We start from the raw sequence: 24,725 nt of genomic DNA on the forward strand, positions 1-24,725 counted from the left end.
GTTTGTTTTACAGCAGTATTTTGCAAACAAAACTTTCTTTACTTCTTGGAGATCTCCCTTCGTTCTTCATTATTTCAAAAAGTGCTATCTATACCTGCTTTCTGTATATTATTCATATTTCTTTCAAAATAATTATTTCTCAGTGTACAATACTCATTTTGGCCCAAATCTTTTTCATATAACTTCTCAATGCATTTTTTTCCTATTGTCCATAGTCAGTTTCTTATGTAGTCTACCCCCACTTAAGCTAACTTAAATCTACTGAGCTCAGATGCTAAACTAAGGGACGAGGCAATGCAGCAGCACAAAACAATTAACACAAACGTCAATGACAAAAAATTCAAACTGGCAAAGTAATTGCAATATTACCACTAATATAAGGCACTGTGCAGCAAACAAGAAATATAAATGCGTAGTAAACTGGCTTAACAGCGTAATACAAAGTCAAATTCAGTAACATTATGCCTGGCAAACAGCAGCAGCAAATAAAAAATAACATATATCTAAACATGACATAGCTCAAGCAGAAAAAAAAGTACACTAAAAATGGCCATGTCTAATACCTATGTCACATCTTAACACTAGAGTGATGCATCACAATTTATTCTACAAAAGAAATTACCAAGTACTTGAAAAGAAAATTATGAATGCAGTTCCTGTGAAGGTAAATGTCTTTTTGTGCTCCCTCATTTTTTTGAAAAAATTATTATTTACTCGATCTGTAGACAGAAAATATTTATATTAGTACAGCTACAAAATTTTATTTTAACCAATGCTGCAGTGCCACTAGAAACTAGATATTAAACAAAATTGGCAAAGCAAGGCATCAAACGTCATTCACTAGCCATATAGCATTTCATAATGCAGTAAACAATCTTTCAACTAGCAAGACAATAGACATAAAATATTTCTCATCATTTCATTTCAGTAAATATCATAAATTAAGAACTCCACAGTGTAATCATATGTTTTCAAGTTCCAGCGTGTCGTATTTGCGATGCTTTCTACAAAGGAATGTCAATAGCGAGGCTAATGGCCTCCCTTTTTTTTTATCTCCACCTAATGGCTTTCTTTTGTCAGGCGACAACCTCTCAGCTGGGCGCCCAAAACGCATTACGTCAAGGTCACTTACCTTTCTTACTGAAATATTTACGACAGCAGTTTCCGCTACAATGACAGTCTCATATAAAAATTTCACAGGTCGAAAATTTGCGTTACAAATGTGTAGAAACAAAATCCTGTAAATATAACAGCGTCCAAAAAATTTTCGCCAGCATTGTGATACATTCACGCATATACACACATTTCATAACTCTTAAAGTACGATTCTTGGTTTCCAACATCCTTTTTCACAAACCAGAGTCCCTAACCACTCCTCATTATTCCTTACCTTATTCGTCAACACTTCTTCAATATTTCATCATAACAGATACGTAACATAATCAAATAACTCATATACGGTAGCATCATCTTATTGATCATAAACATATCTCAATAGCATAATACACATCGTCGTCGTAATAATAACATCATAACACCTCAGTCAAATCTTGAAATCGTCGTAGCTTCCTCCAATAATTTCAAAACCTAAAAAAAATCTCTGCACTTCAATAGTGTCATCTACCTCAAACGTACTTTAAAAATCATTATCCCATACCAAATACATCATTCAAAGCTCTCATAGTATTACAATGGTTCTGAAAAAATATGAACAGTTCACAAAGTACAGACAAAATATAATTTATTAAGTGTGAAGTTATCCAACGGTCTAATTACGTAAACATCTGTCACTGCCGTAGTAAAGAGGTTTGTCTCTCTCAGTTAAATGATCAGATAGGTGTGTAATTATGTGTTAGAGAAATATGGTACCGTTGTGTAAAGTTGTGTAAGCATATACCATATCAGCTAGGGCTCCTTGTGCTTGCCAAACACATGATACACAAAGTAAGCGTGTACCCCCTGAGGATTAATGTAATTATACCCTCAGGTGTTACAGATTACAACAATGGAATGAAATGTATTACGGAAAACCTTTGTATCATTGTACTTCAAATATCTTTAAAAATAAATGATTTAAGTAGAAAATTAATCACTCAAATACGTGTCCTGTAGCGCTAAATATGCGTCTTGCTGTAAGATAATCTCTGTGGAAGTGTCGTAGTTATTGTCCTCCGGAAGCCAAGTTCTGCAGAAGCCAATGTACTTACCTCATGATACACCAAATTTCAATTAACCAAAATGTTGCATTAAAATCTCATTAGCAGTACTGGTAAATGTTCTAAGTATGTGAGCCTTATAGTCATTATGTAATCATGCAACTAACAAGCAAGAAGGTACAAATAACAACATTGTGTCGTCTGTTCACTATAACAATGCATTCGTAATTTCTGTTTAAAAAAGTTCCCTAGGTTGTAGACTGTATATTTAACTTCAAACATTGTTGCATGTTAACAGTTTCTTAAGTCTGACAAAGCATACTAGAAATGTGAAGTGAAAAGTTTTATACCGAAGACTAAGTTAAAAAGCAGATTATCTCTCAATAAATGGTTTTACATGTGAAATGTGGTGTAAACCTTTACTCATCCTAGTACTCACAGTTTGATTTGAATGCAATTATCATGTTGTATACGTCGGTAAGGGATGCTAAAATTTTTCTCAAGGTTAGCGTGTATGCTATTTTTTCCTGAGCCAGCCGGCGCAGGTGGCTGCCTGCGGTGCGAGTCATTGTCTGTTTCTTTGTTGGCGCGCGCCGTTATTGGGATTAGGAGACCGAACTTCTACAAATTGACGTTGTCGAAAGGGCCCTGCTCTGTTAGAATCCCGCCAGTTCTGATGCAATTCAGGTCTGTCGTTACGATCATATCGTCTGTCGTCATGTCGGTAGATGCCATAGTTTCTTTCTTGTCGGTCACGTGGTGAAGAATTTCTCCCTGAATCGTAACTGCGCGCTGGACCGTTGCGTCTAAAGTTACTCTGTCTCCCTTGATAATAATTATTTTGGTTCCCAAATTGTCCGTTTCTCTGATTGTCTCTGTGATAGTCACTACCGCGGAGAGGTGATCTTTCTCTGTAATTATTACTACTCTGCCAACGGTTGTCATACGGGTGGTGTCTGTTTTGGTCACGATATATGTTGTGAGAATAGCCTTGTCGTGTCCAGTTATTATTTCTGTCATCGCGGAATTGTGACGGATGTGACCAGTAATGTTCGTGCTCCTGTTTTCGCGTTCTGCGAATGTCAGTGTCAATTTCCAGTTCTTCTAAGAGCCCCTGAAAATCTTCAATGTCGTCTTTGCAACGTCCTGCCAAAATAATATGCCGTAAATGTTCAGGTAATTTTATTAAGCAAATGCAGATGAGTTCTGAGGGGCTGTATGGCTTTGAAAGATACTGATTCTTGTGCAACATGTCTTCAAAGTATTTCACAAGACTGGAAAATTCAGATTGTTCGAAATGTTTCATCATTATGATGCCATGTTTTACTCAGTCTTGTGTGGCTTGAGACCAATATGCTGAGAGGAAGGCATGGTAAAATTCTCCTTCACTGTGGCAATCGTGAATGACTGATCGCATTCTTACAGTTGGTTCATTCTCTAAGTAGCCACACATAAATTCTAATCTGTGCTCCAATGACCAGTTGCGAGGAAAACAATGAGAGAATTGATGGAGCCATGCTTGTGGATGAATGTCGTTGCCAGAATTCTTAAATGTTTTGAATTTATGTGTAGTAATGAACAGCTTATAGTCAAAATCATCGTATCGGCGAGTCGCATATCGGTCATTGTTACGTCGTGTCGGCAGTTCCATCTCAAAATTCGGTGCACATTGCCAATTTCTTTCATAATTTCCGAAATGCCATGTGTTATTATTTTGCGGCTTTTCCGTATTTCTAAGTCCCTCTTCCCATGTTGGTGCGCGAGTGTCCTCTGAAATATGTAATTCTTGTATTACCTGCGTCAACTGATCTTGTACTTCCCGGATTTCTCTTTTGTACTGTGTATTAATTTGATTTTGATTTTGTTTGAATTTTCTAATTTGTTCATACTCTTCTGTGTCAGTGAAGGCTACAGGTCTTGTGTCATTCAGATCATCATCTACCTTTGTAGATAAGTTAGTGAACTGATCCGAAAGTTCAACTACTTTCTCTGATAATGTACTAATTTCCTCCATGTGTCTTTCTACTGTGTCCTTTAAGTTTTCCTGAGTTTTAGCAAGTTGCGTAAACGAATCGGTAGATGCAAGTGAGTCAATTTTAGCTTGCAAGGTCTCATGATTTCCATGAACAATAATTTGCAGTTCTTTTATGGCTGCTTCGTGATTCTGTAATGCATTTTCATGCCGCGAAAAAATAGGTTGAAAATGCTCACAAATTTGTGTTTTTACGTCGTTACAGACTTTTTGACATTTCGATTCGATTTGTTGTAACTCAGTAGTTAAATCTTCACGTGTTTGTTCAAGTGTGGTGTCTAACTTTTGAAGATTTTGTTCCATTGTGTCTAACTTTTGAAGCTTTTGTTCCATTATGTCTAACTTCTGCAGCTTTTGTCCCATTTGTTGCATTAATTGTAATAACAATGCACTGATGTCTGAAACATGTTCCTCAGTGCTATTTGGCAATGCATTTGAACCGGCAATATTCACATTTTGACAAGCAGAAAATGTGTCTTGACTTATTTGAGAAAACGGTGAGGACGCAAAACCTAAATCTTCAGTATTTGCAAGATTGTGTCCTGTCATTTCGGATTTCTGAGGCGAGCTGTTGCCGACCGATCGATCGATAATGCTTCCCTGTTCACTAATTGTTTCACTGCCTACGCCATTGTTTGCCATCCGCTCCATTTCTTTATGCACAATTACCAAATTACTATGTTGAACATTAGTTAATTCATTACACCGTGGCGCTAACACACTACTTTCGTCTTCACTGTCATTTCTCAGTTTACTTTGGAGCCTAGTATTACGTTTTTCACACGCCATTATTGTCACAATATTTCACACGACGACACAGAAAAACACAATTTGAAGAGGAAAAATAGGGGAACACATTAACATAACACTGAAAATAATATCTAGTTAATTGCAAGCGCAGCTGCGAAATACTTGGTGCAAATCTACATGCATCCCACAACTGTGTACGACAATGAAAAACTACAACTACAAAGGAAATTCTCTCTATATTTACGCGCTAGCAATAAACAAAAGCTACACTAATTACACAAACTACAAGAAAAAATCAGAAGATTCCAGTGAGGTATCCTCGGCTAAGGGTCGACATATGAAACGTCCCCTTTGAACAATTGTACAGGACTGTGCTTAAGCTGACACACAATATTTTTAGCGCAACGCAATCTGACTTTCAGAAATCCCTACAAAAGAATGGCCCTGACTAACATTAACCTATGCATTTCACAAATCGCTTACCTCACAAAAATCTTGGTTACTCGAACTACTGCAATACAGCGAGCGCCACTACTGCCAGCTAAATAAAAGATTCAAACTATGGAAGGCACTAACTACTGATAGGGATAGTTAGCAAATGAAAGATATTAATAGAGAACAAACAATGTATTTACCTTAATATCATCAAAAGTCATAATATATATAGCAGTTCATTACAAATTACAAAACTCCGCCATTTCTCTCCCCACATCCACCACTGCTGGCGGCTCACCTCCAACTGCGCAACGCTATTCGCTGTTCACATCCTGCTGCCGCTGCCCAACACTACAATGGCAGACAACAATGCAAACTAGACACAGACTGCACACAGCACAGCCAGTGATTTCGTACAGAGGTGGCGTTACCAATAAAAAAACCTAAACAGCCTACTTACAAAAGATTACGGTCTCAGTAATGTTGAATATCCCTCAAAATTCCATTTTAAATCTTGAGTGACATTTTCGACGGACAGGAAGTGTTCCTCATAGGCCATAACAAGTTCGACCAAGAGAAAGAACTCCATGGTACCGGTACTACCTGTAATCACGGCGAAATTAAGAAATGCATTACAAATGTGTGCTTGAGGCTCAGAGTAACTGATATGTACCCGACACACGCAGCAATGTACGTGTAACATATAGAAAGTACAGTGACTGAAGGAAGGAAAGGGTTTTCCAGATCATGTTGTAGAATTCTTCTCTCGTCAGTAGACATCGAGGTAAACAGATATCATTAGATAACATTACACAGTTAAAAGAGTCACCAGTTGTGACGTTGAATCAACCTTGTAGTGTCTCACAACGAACATTTCCTATCATTCAGCAAAGTAAAATCCGTCTGAAGATTCTACCATGCAAAGAGATGTGCAGATGGTGTCTTTGTAACACTGTCTCCAAAAACTTCATCAAGCAGCAACACTGTGCTTACAAAGATAGTGAAAATATTGACTGGTACATTCTGGTGCAGTCCTTTTCGTTTTTTTCCTATCTCGATTACCCTTAACACATATTCACTAGCGTAGCTCAGGTTATTGTGAAAAGGTAAATCAATGTCTTGTATGAATTTAAAACAGTATAACAAGATACGATGCTACATTTCTTATAGAAAAACATAAGGGGTAGCCATAATACCTGGAAAAGAGAAGACCTTGTCTGACGCCTGATTTTTGGCTGTTCAAGCAACGTTGTACCTCGCAAAGCACCTCCTTGTCATCTTGTCAATCTGGAAGTGCTAGCCCCACAGTAGTTTCTTTATCTGAGGAAAGGGGAAGACGTCAGTGGGTGTCATATCAAGAGGACATTGGAGGTGAGACAAAATTTGATGACACAAAGAAGCTGCATGTGTGACTGTGTCGTGCCTAGAATGAGCTACGACACTGACATGGAACAGATTAACCCCAAGGACAGCTTCCCTTGCTTGTGCTAACAGCCTCCAGTAACCTTGTCAAGACATTTTGAAAGTATGCTCCAGTGACGATTGTCCTTTCTGAGTGTAATCAGTTTGCACCACACTATGTAAGCCCCCTCTCGCCCCCCCCCCCCCCCTGCCAAAAAAAAATTCGGAATTATTTTTCTTAATCATTGTTCAGTCTTGACGTTATTTTGGGAATGGCGAATTCACATGTTTCCACTGCTTCCTCTGCTTCTTTGTTTTGGGGTCATAGGAATATGCAGAGCATTTGTACATGTGATTATTTAGCTGAGGAAGTCATCTGGACTGTTCTGAGATAGCTGTAGTAGGCCCTATTGTTTTGATGTGGTTTTGCAACTGTCGTAAACAGTCATGGAGACGAACAGGAGTTGAACTACGTAGTGATCAAAAGGCGTGTGAGAAATTTAAGACCGATCTTTGTCAGATTTTCGACTCTCCCACTATTGCTTTGATTGACACATGCTGGTCTTCGAAGACCAGGGCCTCCACTTTTCTCGTGATTGCTGTTCTTCACAGTGAGATGGTGTGCTACTGAAACTCATTTACACAGGTATCTGCCAAGGGTGGTGAGAGGGGGCACTTACCCAGTTCTTGTATCTGGTGATAGGTTTCTTTTTCGTTACAGAATTCTTGCGAATTTATAACAGTATCTGTCTGTGTACCAGGACTGCAGACATGTACATGTAAAAAAACTGTATTTTTTATGTCATAATTAAAACTTTATGTTATACTGGTACCTCCTAGTTACCTCCAAACTGCATTCCACTTCTCTGGAAATGGAGAAGCAAGCAGAGGAGAAAATATGTAAATAACTGCTGGGAGGATAATGGTCCACAGCTAAGGATTAGCCAGGGAACAGAGCTGCGGAGTGGGACAGATGTGTTTTTGTTGTTCTAGGGAGAAACAAGCAGCACTGTGGCTAGCTGGTGGGCGACAACGTCCAACTGTGCCAGCCAACACGTCCACATTGCTGCCGTGGCCTCTTCCCATTCCATCCAAGGCAGTGCATACCAAGCTGCCCCTGTGCAACAGTGGCAGTATGTCACATGAAGATGACCCAGAAAACCCTCTACAATATATAACTACAATGGGGACTACTCACCATGAAAACTCATGTGCAAGATAAGAGACACAACGAAACTGAAACTCCATGTTATTTTGTGTTAAATATGGCACCAAAATAGAGTCTCAAGTTCGTTCCTCTAGAAAGTATACCAAGACCAGTGGATCTGGTTAGAGCAAAAATAAATAAATGAATAAATAAATGTAGATTCTGTTACTGAGAACAGACAATAGACATGCAATTTGCCATCTGGTCAGCTGTAGCTTGCCTATGTGCAGCTTCCAGTCAGGTATAACAGAGCAAGAGCTTCGAAGCATGGACACTTTACAGCAGTTGTCTTCAACAAAGCTCACACAGTGCTGGGCAGCTACCTCAATGAAATAAGATTGGGGATCCAAAAGAAATTACAATTAGTAAGTTATTGTTTTTTTATTTCACACGCCATTTACAACAATGCATTGTTTAAAATATAGTGTTTATCAGTTATACTGCACTTACCCTATCTCAAAGTCATACCCATTGATGGAAATCACTTTTTATGTCTTCCAGCGTTATGCTTTGTAGAAAGCACTTACATTATGAGTGGCACTCCCCTCCCCCATCGCCTTCCCCCTAGATAAAGATCTTTGCAGTCCTAATTTGCATCCTGCTCCATTACACATATAGACATATCAATTAAGCGTCAGTATTAAGAAATCTGGGGCATTTAATGGGTATAGATTAGTATAAGGGTGTGCCTAGGACTGTTTGTCTTGAAATGGCATTCACAGTGAAATTAACATTAGTTGCACCACTCTCGACTCGTTCTCAGTACATGTTCCAGGTACATTCGGGCTGCATAAAGACTCCAACACATTGTGTTTCAACAAATCTGCCCTGAAAATCTTTTAACATTCCAACTAAATTCAGTGATCCAAGTTTTATCAACTCCACTTGCTCAAAATTATAGACCCTGATTGAAGTGATTCTCAACTGACTGATGTATTTCTTCTGTTAACTGGAATTTCATGTGCTTGCAGTCTGTCCCTGGTTTCTATTGTCAAAATCCCTTCCATAGTTCCTATCTGTACCATTCCCATTATAATCTCTATTAATTCCACCATTATGATATTCATTCCTAAGACTTTCATATTCTCTACTCCCTTGGCTTCTCATCATTAAAGTCTGAATTCCATCCGGCATACTGATGATATCTGTGATTGGTATTTGATCTAATACCCCTCTCCAAAACACTATCGAGCTTGTCCACATACTTTAAAAATTATTCCATTGGGTCATAAGGTCCATAAATTAAATCCCATTGTATCGTCTGTGGTATAGTTTCCTTTTGAATCTACCATTGTGTGTCATTTCGTCAAATGGCCTGTCCAAATGTACTAACCTTTTTAACCAGTTTTTGCAAAATTCCTTCATTCTCATTTCTTCCTCTGTAGTTAGGTTCATTTATTAAAAATTTACTCTAGGTTCTGGGTTGTTCAAACTCTGACAAAGACGTATTTAAAAACCCCATGTTAGATTCAGCAAAAGTTACCCTCTGATCAAAATTTTGGTTTGCCAAGATAAATCTTCCACTTCAAAAAACTTCTAAACAGATTTAATTTTTGAACTGTCTTCCAGACCAGTCACAAAGCTATGTTTACAATGTCGAAGATAAGACTATAGCATGTAAGACATTACTATGAAAACTTTTCTCCGGAATATTGGCCCATATAACACAAATGTTAGCACACAGATTTTTAGGCAGTGTACCCTCTGGAAATTGTACTAGATGTTTGCTAACATTACGCAACTCATTTCCTGTCACAATCACAACTTTAGTTACATTGTTTTTGACATCACCTAAATGTGCATCTAATTCACTAAGATTTTTCTCTGTTTCAATAATTAAGCTACTCATTTTGTTTTCTAAGGTACCATTTACCTTGCACTGTTCTCCTTTTACCTTATCATTCCTGTTTAATAATAGAACTGATTTTATAAAACTTTTATCCCATTTAATACTTTCTTTAACAAACTAAGTTTCTAAAATGATTAATTTATTTTCTATGGTAGGTACTCTGGAATTGATCCCCTATAAACTAGTATAAGAAAGATTTTTGTCTTTGGTAGAGTATTGCCAGAATTTTACCTTCAATTTCATCGAATTTGTCACCTGCTAAGTTCATTTAAAAGCCTAAAAGTGCCTACTGTTGCTTTGTGTTAATCGTGCTTCTAGCTTCTCGCTTTTTTCTTGAAGTTTTGCATCTAAGTGTTCACTTAGCATTGTTCTCTACTTTGAAAGAACAAACCTGTTCGCTGCTTCTGCTTTGAAATTTGTAAAAATCTCGAATTCAACTGGGTGTAGGCTTTGTTATTGCTTGCATCCAACTTACTCTGCCGAACTGCAAATCCACTCAACAATTTTGTTGAATCAGGGGTATTGACTTCTTCTGAACCAGGCTGATCGAATATATTTCCTGGCACCCTACCAAGCAAGGTGGCACAGTTGTTGGTACACTGGACTCACATTTGGATGATATTTCAAATCCTTGTCCAGTCATCCTGATTCAAGTTTTTCATGATTCCCGTAAACTGTCTGAGGGAAATGCCAGCAAGGTTTCTTTGAGAAGGGCACAGCCAATTTCCCTCTCCATCCCTTCATAGCACAAGCTTGTGCTTCATCGCTAATGACCTCGTTGTCAATGGGATGTTAAACCCTGATTTTCGTTTCTTCTTCGTGCACCAAACTATAATTAAATTTCTCTCACGATCCATTTTTGTTACGGTTATTGATACTCCAAAATAAAGTGTAAAGAAGTGTAAAAAAGTTAAAAAAGTGTAAAATCTCTTATCTTTCCTGTGAAGGACAGTTTACTAACTGTTTTCGACAATTTGAGTCTATTCTAGCTCAGTTTGTCCGAATTTTTCATATTCTATGCACATTATTCTTCTGTAGTCATCTTGTACTGTTTTGTACGCATTTTGGAAATTGTTTTATATATGCTGCTGACAAACACAATAATAATTAGAATTTAAGTCTATGATTTTCAGACCCTGGCAGCAGCACCAAATTCCAACAGAGCTACCATGTGACTGTTAGACACGGAAAGCAATAAATGAAACGTATTAAGGTACCATGCAATCATAGTGTAAACCACTAATGTTGCATTTATGTAGACAATTTTCTGAGTAGTCTTCTTATAGGTAGAAGGTGAATTACTTACCATTCACTGACAGCAGTCATAAAAGGGCTGCAACAATCCATTTGGGATTTCCATTACTGAGGCCTAGATTTTAGCGAATGGTGGAAGTATTCCTTCTGCTGTTAACTGTTCAATGTATTATGATGTTTTCATTCAAAACTATGTTGACATATCTGTTCTGAATCACACCGAAAGGTTAACAAATATTGCATCCCATTCCAAATTCATACTCCCAACAAATACAGTGATCAGCATTCAACTAACTGTGTACAACATGTCTGCCTATTTTGGTGCAGTGACGTGACCGAGAATATTGACGTATGGTAGATGAATTATGAACATAGAAATATAGACTGTGTTACTCACTGTGTACAATAAAAATAGTACTTGTGTATCAATTTGGTTTGCAAAATTATTCCATCTCTTAAAATTTATGTTTTTGCTTACTTTCATTTACACTACTCATAAAAGTATCAGAATGGCTAATTTTGTAGAGTTTTCATATTCTCTCACTCGAAACACAGTTGCAAGACATTTTTACTAGCTTCAAAAAGATAAATAAATTGGAACAGCAAAGAAGTATATTAATATACCAAGCTCCCTGTAAAATCTAAGACTCGTGCAAAGTCGACCAAAAGAGGCTTTGGAACGTTCATGAGAGAAGGTGGTGGTGATAGATTCAGTTCACACTAAAAAGCTCAAAACTGGGTTCATTACATTGTGAATTATCCTTAATGGACAGTAACATAGTCATTGTGAGGATTCAAAGAGCTTAACCAAAGAGTCACGTAAGCCTAGAACATCATACTAATCAGACAAGAAGTTTACTTTTTCTATGCTGTCATAACATGGTAGTTATAGAATAACGACATTCAGCTGCACACAATCTTTGCCAGGTTTGTCAGTCTACTTCATGCTTATAGGTTCCCACAACAAAAAGCAGAAATAATGAAATTGGCCATAGGAGAAGCAGTCTCTACAGTGGCCGCATCTAGCATCCACCAAACACCATTTGGCAAGCCATCAATTGAATACATCCACAAATAAAAGAGAGGAGAGGGCCTTTCATCAGTGCTATACAAAACTAAATAAACTTATTGAGCATTGTCAATGATTTTTACTGAAGTAGAGAAATATTCAAGCATTATGACTAAGTACTTTTTCAGAATATTAAATACAAAACACTATCTGTGAGTAATCAAGGAATCTATTAACAACTATAAATGTTTGTTATGAAATTAGCAGGGAAGACTGGCAGGTTGTGTGAGTATCATATAACGATCACTTTGGTTTTGTAAGCATTGTCAGCCTAACTCGCTAACATAAATGAGCAACTCTCCTTTGAGAAATGGAATGTGAGCAGCTCATCCATCTCCTCATAATTAGCAATATTAACCATAAATATGAAAATTTGTAGAAAAAAAACTGATAATTTTACCATGAGTACGGACAGGAAAAGTTCATTTGAACGGTAACACGACGAATAACGTGAATTCAGCAGTTTTTAAGGAAGTAATGCGAATTCGGCAGTTTTTAAGGAAGTAACGCGAATTCGGAATTTGTTAAAGAAGTAACGCAAAATCAGCGTTTTTCAACAATATTTTCCTGTGTCCTCGTATGAAGTTTCGTAAATCTAATGATGTCAGAAACGTATTTAACGTTGAAATGATCCATGTTCCATCGTCGTACTACTTTTTGCAGTTGTGACGTCACTAGTGGCCTTTCGCCTATCGACTTTTGCGAGCGCGTACGAATGACCACTCTGCGAATTTCGATTATTCTTTTGCAGTGTATTAGCCACAGTATGCCGTTTCAAAGCAATGGCGTAATGAAAATCTATCACAAACACATCAAATTGACGAAGCCTACAGTAACCGCTGACAAAAGAATAAGAGAATTTGAAATCGGTGATTTATATGTTCCTGATAAGCTAACAGTATTTTGTAAATTCTGCAATGTCAGAGTTTCATGAGAGTGTGGCGACCATGGAGGTAAGAATAAGGGAAGATGGCGCTACGTATCCCAGCCGTACTACGTTTTGAAGCCATGGGGCCGTGGCTCGCTGCCATGACACTCTGACCAAAACATTGCCAGTGTGCTATAGCGCTGCGTGTATTAAAGTCGCTAATTGCACCATATACGCATGTAACGTCATCAGATTGACTGTTTCAAAGTTTTTGTTTAAAATAAAATCTCGTAAAGGCGAAATTCCGCGTTCCTTCTGATTAAAAATAGTTTTTAATGTAATATTACGAATGGCTAGTCTTCAATGTAAACGATACAATTTTGTTAATTCAGTAATCAACGTGTATCACAAACTAGGGTTCATTCTTTACTTATTCCTACGATCGTCAGATTGGACTAAGCAATGCCAGATGTACGAAAAGTGACGTCGTCTTTTCCGATTTTCGTGACATACAAACCAAAACTTTTCAGTTGTTTGAGTTCAGAATGATTTATTGTAGCAGCTATTTACTAATGTGTAACAGACTGATTGCAGTTCTGACCACCACCTATATCTGAAGAGGTAACCAAGTGATCTGTCTTTGTTGTTAATTATGTAAACAATGAAGCAGCAGATAAATAAATCTGATAAAATAACTCAATGTGAGTTAATGTTTAGCCAACAACCTGTCACATTGTGCACAACTTCATTCTGTTGTCAAGTGGAATATAACTGCGGAGAATCCCAAGAAATATAGATTAGGTGTTTGTTATACACAAAACAGGTACTTTCAGTTTGGATAACATTGACCCTGAGGAAGAAAACAAAACGCTTTCCCATACAGTTCATACACACTTCAATACATACCACATTTCTTCTCTTAAGGGATATGCAGCAGCTCTAATATGAGACTACGGCACTTTGTTTAGTAACTAACAAATCAACTGCAGCAGCAGCACTTAAATGACACGTCTGTTAGCAAAGGCAGTATAACAGTGTTCCAATTTTCATCTGCTATGGGACTCGTTTTAATATTAGTAAGGAGTTCTACTTATTGCTTACTTACCGTAGGTTCCAATTTCTTATTTTGGTATGGAAGAGATTTCTTAACAGGGCAACAATGTCCCAGTGTTTTTAGGTAGCTTAGGCATAAACCATTCTACATTGAGCTTTGTTTATGTCATTCCCTATTTTATAATTTTCATTCTTTTCAATGCAAGCCTTTCTTGTCAAGCTGACAGGTATTTACAGTGGTACAAAATGAAATGATGAAGGGATTGAGACAGATCATGGAGCAAAACTTTACGTCATAGTTTGAGAAGTGTGGAATGTCTCAATCAATAAGCAGAAGCTTCATTGCTTGCCAATGACAAAGTTTTACTAACATTGAAACTAGGATTTGCTTTTGAAATCATTGTCCTAAAAAAATATAGGCTATATATTCCTTATTCATTCATAAAAAGTATGGGAACTGGGAATGAAATAAAGCATAAATATTAGGTACCATATTCAGAATTTTATTCCAGCAAAAAAGCTTTTCTTGATCTGTTATTATCCACTTTGTTGAACTGCTTGTTACAGGTATACAGAAAAATTATTACAGTGTGACTTTTCAGTTAACTGCCTTTTTCACAAGATTGTGGAATTTAAAAATAACACAGTTCTATGTAAAAAAAATATTATATGAAATTGTAACAAAGTCCACATCATTGCTTGTTGAGAATGAAACAAATGTCTCAGTCTCCTGACCGATACAAATGTAATACTATTTACCATTCCACATACATATGATTTATCACAGTGGTCTTGCTTAAACCAGGAAAGTAGTCAAGCAAACAAACATAAGAAAATATGCAATCATTTATAAAATATGTCTTACTACAGATATAAATGTTGTGGGCTGTAGTTTCTGTACAACACATGGGTTTTCATTTCAATGGATTAGGGGAGAGACTGCTAGAAAATTTAGTGCCCAATGAAGTAGTGAAAAACCAGTAACGCTCACCTGCGAACACTACTATCTCTCATTTTTTGAGGGTGAACCACTGTTGGACTAGATCACAAAAAATAGAATTTGTAATGACACACAAGCAAAAACCATAACATACCACACAATGATGGGAATGTATTTCAATGTGCCAAGAATGAGGCAATTCTGTTTCTCATTAACATGGTGTCACTCGTGGAAACTTAATTAACAACACTCGCTAGAACATACTACAGCATACTCTGCCAAACAATGACTAAATTTTTCAAAAAGAAACGTATGTCCCATTTGGAAGCACACAGATCACAAGCTATTGCAGAACTAGTACTGCATACTGGAATGGTGGAGTATCAATCACTTGGAAACACTCTACATATAATGTAGTTCCAAATTTTGGTTTGAGGAAGACATATTTGGAAGGTATTACACACACACATAAAATTATAATTGTCTGACTCTACCACACACCAGGAACAAATTTTCATAGATACCCTGAATATGCTAGTACTAATAGTTTTAAGATACACACATCACAAACATTTTGTAGCTGGTTATAAAAACATAGACATAACGGAAAAGGAAGAATGTGCATAATTTATTAATTACAATAAGGTTACATTCCCAGTTTGCCTCAATATAATGAATGCTTTATACAAGATGCCTCACACACTAGACCTCTGTGTACAAATATCAGTTACTGATCTTTAAAGAGTACCAGTTTTGTATAGGTTGCCCTGATTTTATTTTCATGCAATGCATCACTTATTCTCTTGGCTGCATGTTTTTGCCACGTCAGGAGGTATCGTGTGGCAATTGCTTTAATCAGCAGTATCATATGATTGTCCAAGGGATGCTGATTTTTCATGTGGTCTGCTAACTCCTTAAACACTGGCTTGAACATGAATTCACTAAGCACCTCAGACACACATTTGGAAAACTGATTTTTCAAAGGAACTTTAGAATTACCTGTAGTATAGCACCTGAACACTTTTTCTGCACACACACACAGATGTCAACAACCTCATTTGATGGTAAAACCAACCATCCCCTACTCTTTCTATGAATGAGAGAATAAGCAACATGGCTACCATCCCCTCTCAACACGAATAAACATGGTTCACATATTAAGGTTTTTTCTAAGTGAGGCACCACAAATCCAGCTACATATACTACAATATGGACTGCCACTTCAGAGAGATAAATTCCAGTAGCAAAGTAATCATGGTCGTTGTCAGTTGTCGCTGCACTATTTTCCGTGCTTAGTAACTGCCACTGTTCCGAAGTGTTAGCCACTTTCTTCTTAAATCGTCGCTTAGACTGTTGAAGAGTTTTAATTTGTTTTTTGTACTGATCAGTTTTTCTTATGAGGTGTTCACACTTCGTCTTCAGTTCCTCACTTTCAGAGGATGTCTGACTACGTTCTGGTGGTCCTGCAGTGTACTCAGGAACAAGAGCAGGAACTTCTTCATCCTGCACTCTGCTGACGGCAGCCAAAACTGAAGATGGAAAGGAAGAGCTCTCCTTCCGCAATGGTGGCTTTCTCTTCTTGTCTCCCTAAATGAAATAAACGGATGGAAAACATTAAGAACTGTTTTTAACAGATGGTTGAAGGTGTTACAGTCTTTGTCATGAACAGCATGTTACAGCCTACTAATTACTCTTATTCTTAGTCCTTTCCAGAAATATAAATTCTATTTTTCCAGCAGCTATTTATCATGTTCATAAAATACTCATTACTCTAACAAAAACCGTTGTTGTGTTCAGCAGACAACTTGAAATGCCTCCCATGTGCAAAGCTACAGGTAATACACACTTATTGAAAAAATATAAACTTTGAACATGTAAAATATTTCTGCTGGGATGTCTTGTTTAACTATCACACTGTATCGCTATGGGTGCTGTTGGTTAACAAGTTCTCAATACAACTGGTCCAACAGTTAATGATATAAAATTGTGTGTTATATCTAATTTTGCATTAGTGGTTGTTGCATATTCAATGTTCCACAGTAGTGGATAAAGTTAACAAGAAGGTAATGCCAAAGCTTTTTAATCAATGATATCTTTCAATGGAGAATCTCAATGAATAGTGCATCAAACAAAAGAAATGTTCATTTGCCGTGCTTAACCCAAATACAGAGTTATATTTAACACAGCCCAAGTGTTAATTTCTGTGACTTCACTAAATAATTATACCAGACAAACTTGTTAGCTTCAGTAGTCTCATAATCTAAACAGCGAACCTGAATTTTCTTCTCGAATATTCTCTTGTGTGCAGAGGCTGATGCTCATCAAAAAGGAGTTTCATAAATTTGTTTCTACATGACAATGTGGAGAAACAGATTATCTCTTTATACCTTACTGTGTAGCTGCAGAAACACTTCAGTGTTCCAGCACCTCCCCTCTTAAATTCTATATACAGCATGGAATCATTCCTAGGCAAAAGCTATGTGTAAGGACCTAATCAGGTGGAAAGTGAAATTAATGTATTCAAATGACCTAAAGGAATCCTCCTAAAATAAACATATATAAGTAAAACTAGAGCTGTATCAATTACTCCTAAAACATAACTGCCATTAACTAGCAAAGACAGTGCAATAAAAATTTTGTACAACACAGTAGACCAGACAAAGTGAGATGTTCACAAACTACTGCCTTAAATATTCACATAACTGATATAATTTACATCACACGTGTATTCCATTACTTTCGGAGTTAGAGCTAAATAATAGAAACTGAAAACTAAGTTAGCTATACCCTCCCTCCAAAGCCCCATAAATACATCTTGTTTGTAATAAGTTCTGGGACATTTCAGTTACGTTACACTACTGGGAAACACTGTTCATTACCACCAATATTTACTGAAATACGGTACATAGAATGGCAAATCTACACAGTGTCCTGTTTAGGCCTATACTTTACGCCAGTTAATGTAGTGTTAGCTTTTCATTTGGTACATGACGAAGACAAAGTGAGTTACTCAACACTTCGATTATCGACGATACGTACATATTACACTCCTGGAAATTGAAATAAGAACACCGTGAATTCATTGTCCCAGGAAGGGGAAACTTTATTGACACATTCCTGGGGTCAGATACATCACATGATCACACTGACAGAACCACAGGCACATAGACACAGGCAACAGAGCGTGCACAATGTCGGCACTAGTACAGTGTATGTCCACCTTTCGCAGCAATGCAGGCTGCTATTCTCCCATGGAGACGATCGTAGAGATGCTGGATGTAGTCCTGTGGAACGGCTTGCCATGCCATTTCCACCTGGCGCCTCAGTTGGACCAGCGTTCGTGCTGGACGTGCAGACCGCGTGAGACGACGCTTCATCCAGTCCCAAACATGCTCAATGGGGGACAGATCCGGAGATCTTGCTGGCCAGGGTAGTTGACTTACACCTTCTAGAGCACGTTGGGTGGCACGGGATACATGCGGACGTGCATTGTCCTGTTGGAACAGCATGTTCCCTTGCCGGTCTAGGAATGGTAGAACGATGGGTTCGATGACGGTTTGGATGTACCGTGCACTATTCAGTGTCCCCTCGACGATCACCAGTGGTGTACGGCCAGTGTAGGAGATCGCTCCCCACACCATGATGCCGGGTGTTGGCCCTGTGTGCCTCGGTCGTATGCAGTCCTGAGTGTGGCGCTCACCTGCACGGCACCAAACACGCATTCGACCATCATTGGCACCAAGGCAGAAGCGACTCTCATCGCTGAAGACGACACGTCTCCATTCGTCCCTCCATTCACGCCTGTCGCGACACCACTGGAGGCGGGCTGCACGATGTTGGGGCGTGAGCGGAAGACGGCCTAACGGTGTGCGGGACCGTAGCCCAGCTTCATGGAGACGGTTGCGAATGGTCCTCGCCGATACCCCAGGAGCAACAGTGTCCCTAATTTGCTGGGAAGTGGCGGTGCGGTCCCCTACGGCACTGCGTAGGATCCTACGGTCTTGGCGTGCATCCGTGCGTCGCTGCGGTCCGGTCCCAGGTCGACGGGCACGTGCACCTTCCACCAACCACTGGCGACAACATCGATGTACTATGGAGACCTCACGCCCCACGTGTTGAGCAATTCGGCGGTACGTCCACCCGGCCTCCCGCATGCCCACTATACGCCCTCGCTCAAAGTCCGTCAACTGCACATACGCTTCACGTCCACGCTGTCGCGGCATGCTACCAGTGTTAAAGACTGCGATGGAGCTCCGTATGCCACGGCAAACTGGCTGACACTGACGGCGGCGGCGCACAAATGCTGCGCAGCTAGCGCCATTCGACGGCCAACACCGCGGTTCCTGGTGTGTCCGCTGTGCCATGCGTGTGATCATTGCTTGTACAGCCCTCTCGCAGTGTCCGGAGCAAGTATGGTGGGTCTGACACACCGGTGTCAATGTGTTCTTTTTTCCATTTCCAGGAGTGTATATTGAAACGTGAACTTGATAACTAAGACTTTAATTCTTTGAATTAACATACCTTTTGCAAATGTTTTGGGTGTGTAGGGAAAACTGATGGTACAGCATTTTCTCGGAGCCTTACTGTTGAAAGGGAAGTTCGGTCTATGTCCTCTTCTCGGAAGAGATCATATAGTGCTCCGTTTAGACGCACGCCAATTCTTCCTCCTCACGGCATTCTCCCACAGAGCTTTCCGACTTTCATTTTTAGGAAATCTAAAATCATACAGGAGAAAAACACACTATAGTACAAGTACCGATGTAGCACACGTTCATTCACAATGAAGTTGTAAAATCACACTTAACGAGACAACAGACACATGAAATGTTATTCCCTTCGATTTTGCATCACAATCAGAACGATTCGTACACCTGAACACCACACAAGTCACCATAATAGCGCAAAATCCTTCCAAAAGCGAGCGACAAGCCTATGAACACAAGCTTACAGCAGCAATGTTTTGGTCGGACTGAGATGGCTACCCTCGGCTTCACATAGCTTCGCAGCTGTGACGTCACGGCGTCTCCCTCTATTCTTACCTCCATGGTGGCGACAGTCGACCGCCAGTAACTTCACTGGCGAAGCGCAGAGTAAACGGCCTTTGGAGACCCGAGATTCTTTGGCAGTCCCATCTGCTACTTGACTGAGTGATACACGTGACATGAAATTCTGCATTGTTTTTCTTGTGTTTCTGTAATTATAGGAACCTTAATAAAAGTGTCTTATCGTAATAAGTTGGAGTTTTCGGTGCGTGGTCCGCCACTAGAGCCAAAAAACCCACATTGGTGACCCCGAGTCGCGAAAATACGTTGCAGTCACTCGTTGTGTATCACCGGTTTCGCGCCAATAGACAATGTCGCAGCCTCCAGTTTTTACAGCAGTGCACGATGCCGCGACCGCAGAATGGACATTCGACAGTGAAGCGCAACGCTTTACCCCGTGTGCTACTAATACACCGGGAATGTTCATATCTCCCGTGTTTGCCTCGCCTGACCGGACTACCCTAACCTCTGCCGGCATACTACACTGGGCACTGTACACATCATTGCGGACACCTTCTATGGCATTCTACACTCGACAGAACGCTCCTCCAGGACAGGACTCTGGAAACTCCAAGTTTCTACAGCACAACATGGACCACGCGGCTGTCCAGTTTCTGGGTCCACACGCACGACCGCCGTTTCACGTGTCTCCCTCCGCGCCGGTCGAATGGAGACTCGTGCCAACCGCTTCGAGCCATTTATATGCCTATCCGTCCTGCCACCCTGCGCACACCTCGGGCGACGCACCTGCCATGGTTCTGCCCTGTCACTCGGCGCTCAATCGCGATCTCGCGCCTCTGCTCGAGATTTCGGCTGCATCAGCAGTTTATCAGCACGCACCTGCTGCGCTGTGCTCGTCTGGCCATACAGATTCCGTGCCAACAGGTTGCAGTAGCTACTGGGAGATAAAGAAGCTTGCACGGGATAGAGGAGCATGGAGAGCTGCATCAACCCAGTCTCAGGACTGAAGACCACAACAACAACAACAAGGACTGGATTCCACATAATTTACCAGGAGATTTTAGGTGACAGAACACCCTCACAGCCGTGGGGATGCTTGTGTGCACAGGTCAGTATTGAGATCTTCTCCGAACTTAGCGCTCTGGACATCGTGGTTGGTGAAGCTGCCGCAAGAACTACAGTTACATTTGCTTCCACATACCACAGCGTCACTCGAGGATAAACTACGGCTGGCAGACCAGGCATACACCATTATTCGACACAGTCACCTCCCTCCGTGCAGCACAGTGCCTAATACCACCGAGGTTGGTAATCCTGGGGTTATAAATTCCACTGTCGGGCGGTAGAGACCAAGCGCGTGCATATCGCGGACAGCACACGGAACAACAGCCATCTAGCCACCAAGACCTGGAACTGCCAGTGGGTCGGCAACCGCCTCTCCCCACTCCAACTGGGCTAGGGCCTGCCCGCCCCACCTTACGCTTCGGCTGGTGGGCCGAGTACAGCTGACTCATGCATATGCTTGTTTAACACCACTTTCAGGGACGCTGCTCGCAACTGCCGTCTGCCCTGCATGTTCACAAACGCCGCACGTGGGCCACAGTAGGCGCCACGGCCCGCTGATACGTGCAGGGGCACCCACAGACATTGCATTCTGTCAGATCCCCCATCTCACGAGGACATCTGTATGTCTTGGATTTAGGTTCGCACCGGTATTTTCTCGTCGACACCGGAGCAGACATTAGTGTCATACCTCCCACATTTTCTGTAAAGGACACGACACCAACCAAACTGCCCCTTCGATCAGCAAATAAGTTGACACTTCGTGTCGAGGGTTTGGCCAAGTTACCTATTGAACTCATACCTGACAAACAGTTCACTTGATCCTTCTACGTGGCTGATGTCAAAGATCCAGTATTAGGCATTGACTTCGTTTTCCACTTCGGATTGTCTCCAGATCTTTAGTCAGCTACATTATTGCGCCACGCCTCGTCCACTCATTTTGCATGTTCAGTCACCTCTTCGGCCCTCCTTCCCTGTCAGCTGCCCGATGACTCCGACACAGCTCCCATCGAGTGCTCTTCATTGGTGGAGAGCCTCACAACTTCCACTGCCCAGCTGCAGCCCTAACACCCTGCAGTCGCCGGTCTCTGAGCTCACAACACCAAACTGAACTGTGCCATATTGTTGGCTACGCAAGCCCTCACCGAGGCATGATGCCTCGTACAACGCCTGTGAACACTGCCACCATCCAACATCGGAGATGCACTTCGTGGAACTTTGTCACCACCAACGCAGACAGCTTCCCCGGCACATCAGGTTAGTGACTCTTGTGTGCTACCGATTACCGTTCACGACACAGCCAATCAAATTCACCAGCCGAGCTGTATGCTATCATGAATGGCACAACACACAAAATTGTCACGACAGATAGGCCTCCAGTGCGCCATAAAACGCGCCGAATGTCACCACATAAACTGTGCATTGCTAAAGCCGCAGTGGAGGGACTTCTACGGGCAGGTATTGTTTGCCCATTGGACACTAACTGGTCCTCGCCCATACACTTAGTCCCCAAAAAGGACATCACTGTGCACCTCTGTGGCAACTGTCATCACCTCAATGTGCAGACGGTGTTAGACAATTACCCGATACCTCAGATATTATACTTTGCACAAGTACTTAGCGGAGCATGCATCTTGAGTGTCTTGGACTGCTGCAAGGCATATTTACAGATACCAATGGAACAGAGTGACATACCAAAGACAGTAGTGATTACACCTTTCAGCCTGTACGAATTTTGTTACATGCCTTATGGTCTCAAAAACACGGCCAAAACTTGGCAGCGTTTTATAAGCTCACTTCTTTTTAACTGCACATATTGCTACGCATACCTCGACGACATACTAATTTTCTCCCACTCTGACAGGGAACATGAACTCCACCTGGCCACGATACAGGACTTATTGACACATAATGGAGTCAAGATCAATAATGACAAGTCACAACTCCGCTGCACTGCTGTCACCTTTCTGGGGTACACCGTCCCCTCGGACAGTGGAACCGAATTGCACAACCTCCGACAGGACCCAGATACTTACTTTCGGATCGTTGCTTGCAACCTACCGGGCTCTGCCAAGCCACTGTGGTGTTATACATCCATGGGCACCGCTCGGCCTATTGTTCCCCCTGCGCTGCGTCACCAAGTGTTCACTACTTTACATAAACTGGCACATCCTGGTGCTAAGGCTATTGCGCGCCTGGTTACAGAACGCGTTGTGTGGCCAGGTGTGATAAGGGATTGTCATACTTGGGCTCGTGCTTGTTTACAGTGCCAGTGCAGCTAAGTTGGCAGGCACACACAGCCCAGTCTAGGTAAGTTCGACATCCTGAAAGGCCGCTTCCATCACGTACATGTGGATCTCGTAGGACCATTACCCATGTCTGATGGTTTCAGGTATATTCTGTCTGTTATTGACCGCTTTACATGTTGGGTCGAGGCAATACCCCTGCAGGACATCACAGCAGATTCCATAGCACGCGCATTTGTATCCTCCTGGATAGCTCGATTTGGCTGTCCTACATCCATCACCACCGACCAGGGAAGACAGTATGAATCCCTGCTGTTTAACAAACTCTGCATCCTTTGTGGGGTGGATAGATTCTGCACTACGGCTTACCACCCTCAGAGCAATGGACTGGTTGAGCGGTGGCACAGAACTCTGAAAGTGGCGCTCATGTGCCATGGTGGCGAGTGGTGCAACGCACTTCCCTGGGTTATGCTAGGAATATACATGGCTTACAAGACAGACCTCCAGGGTTCACTTGCAGATCTCCTGTATGGCGAGACCCTAGTTCTCCCCGCAGAGTTCGTCAACGACGAAGCAATCGCCAACCTATCCGACCTCCCCATGCTAGTTGAGCGTGTCCGGACACACATAGCTGCGATCCGCATGCCTCCTGCATGGCCACATACCCATCCTCGGGTGTTCCTGCATTCAGCACTGGACTCTTGCGAGTTCATTATGTTACGGGATGACGCAGTCAAACTGGCATTACAGCCACCTTACTCTGGCCCGCATCGAGTAGTGGCTCGCACGGACAATACTATGGACATTCTCGTCAGTGGTCACTGGCAGACAGTTTCCCTCCAATGCGTGAAACCAGCCTGGACAATCGAGGAATCTGTAACGTGGATACGACTGCCATAGCTGCTACGTTCAGCACCGACGGGATGCTCAAGATTTGCATCCCCCTCCCCACCAGTACTCCAACAACGACATCTCCTGTGCCAGTCCAGTTCACGCGCGCAGGTCGACCAGTCCCCCCCCCCCCCCCTCACCCAACTGGATGGCGGACTATACGAGCGCTAGTCCTCCCTGCACAGACAGTATGAACTCTTAGCACATGCTGCTATCAACCAGCGAGCATCCCACAACGCCACTACACAGGAAGACACCCACGTCCTTCCCCCACTTCCCCCAGTGCTCCACACTCCCGGAGAGGGGGGGGGGGGGGAGCTCTGTGGCGACAGATGACCGCCAGTAGCTTCATCAGCGAAGCGCAAAGTAAACAGTCTTTGGAGACTCGAGATTCTTTGACAGTCCAGTCTGCGACTTGACTGGGTGACACACGTGTCGTGAAATTCTGCATTGTTTTTCTTGTGTTTCTGTAACTGTACGAATCTTAATAAAAGTGTCTTACCATAATA

This window comes from Schistocerca serialis, chromosome 3, assembly GCF_023864345.2.
Source record: "Schistocerca serialis cubense isolate TAMUIC-IGC-003099 chromosome 3, iqSchSeri2.2, whole genome shotgun sequence".
NCBI classification, from domain to species: domain Eukaryota; kingdom Metazoa; phylum Arthropoda; class Insecta; order Orthoptera; family Acrididae; genus Schistocerca; species Schistocerca serialis.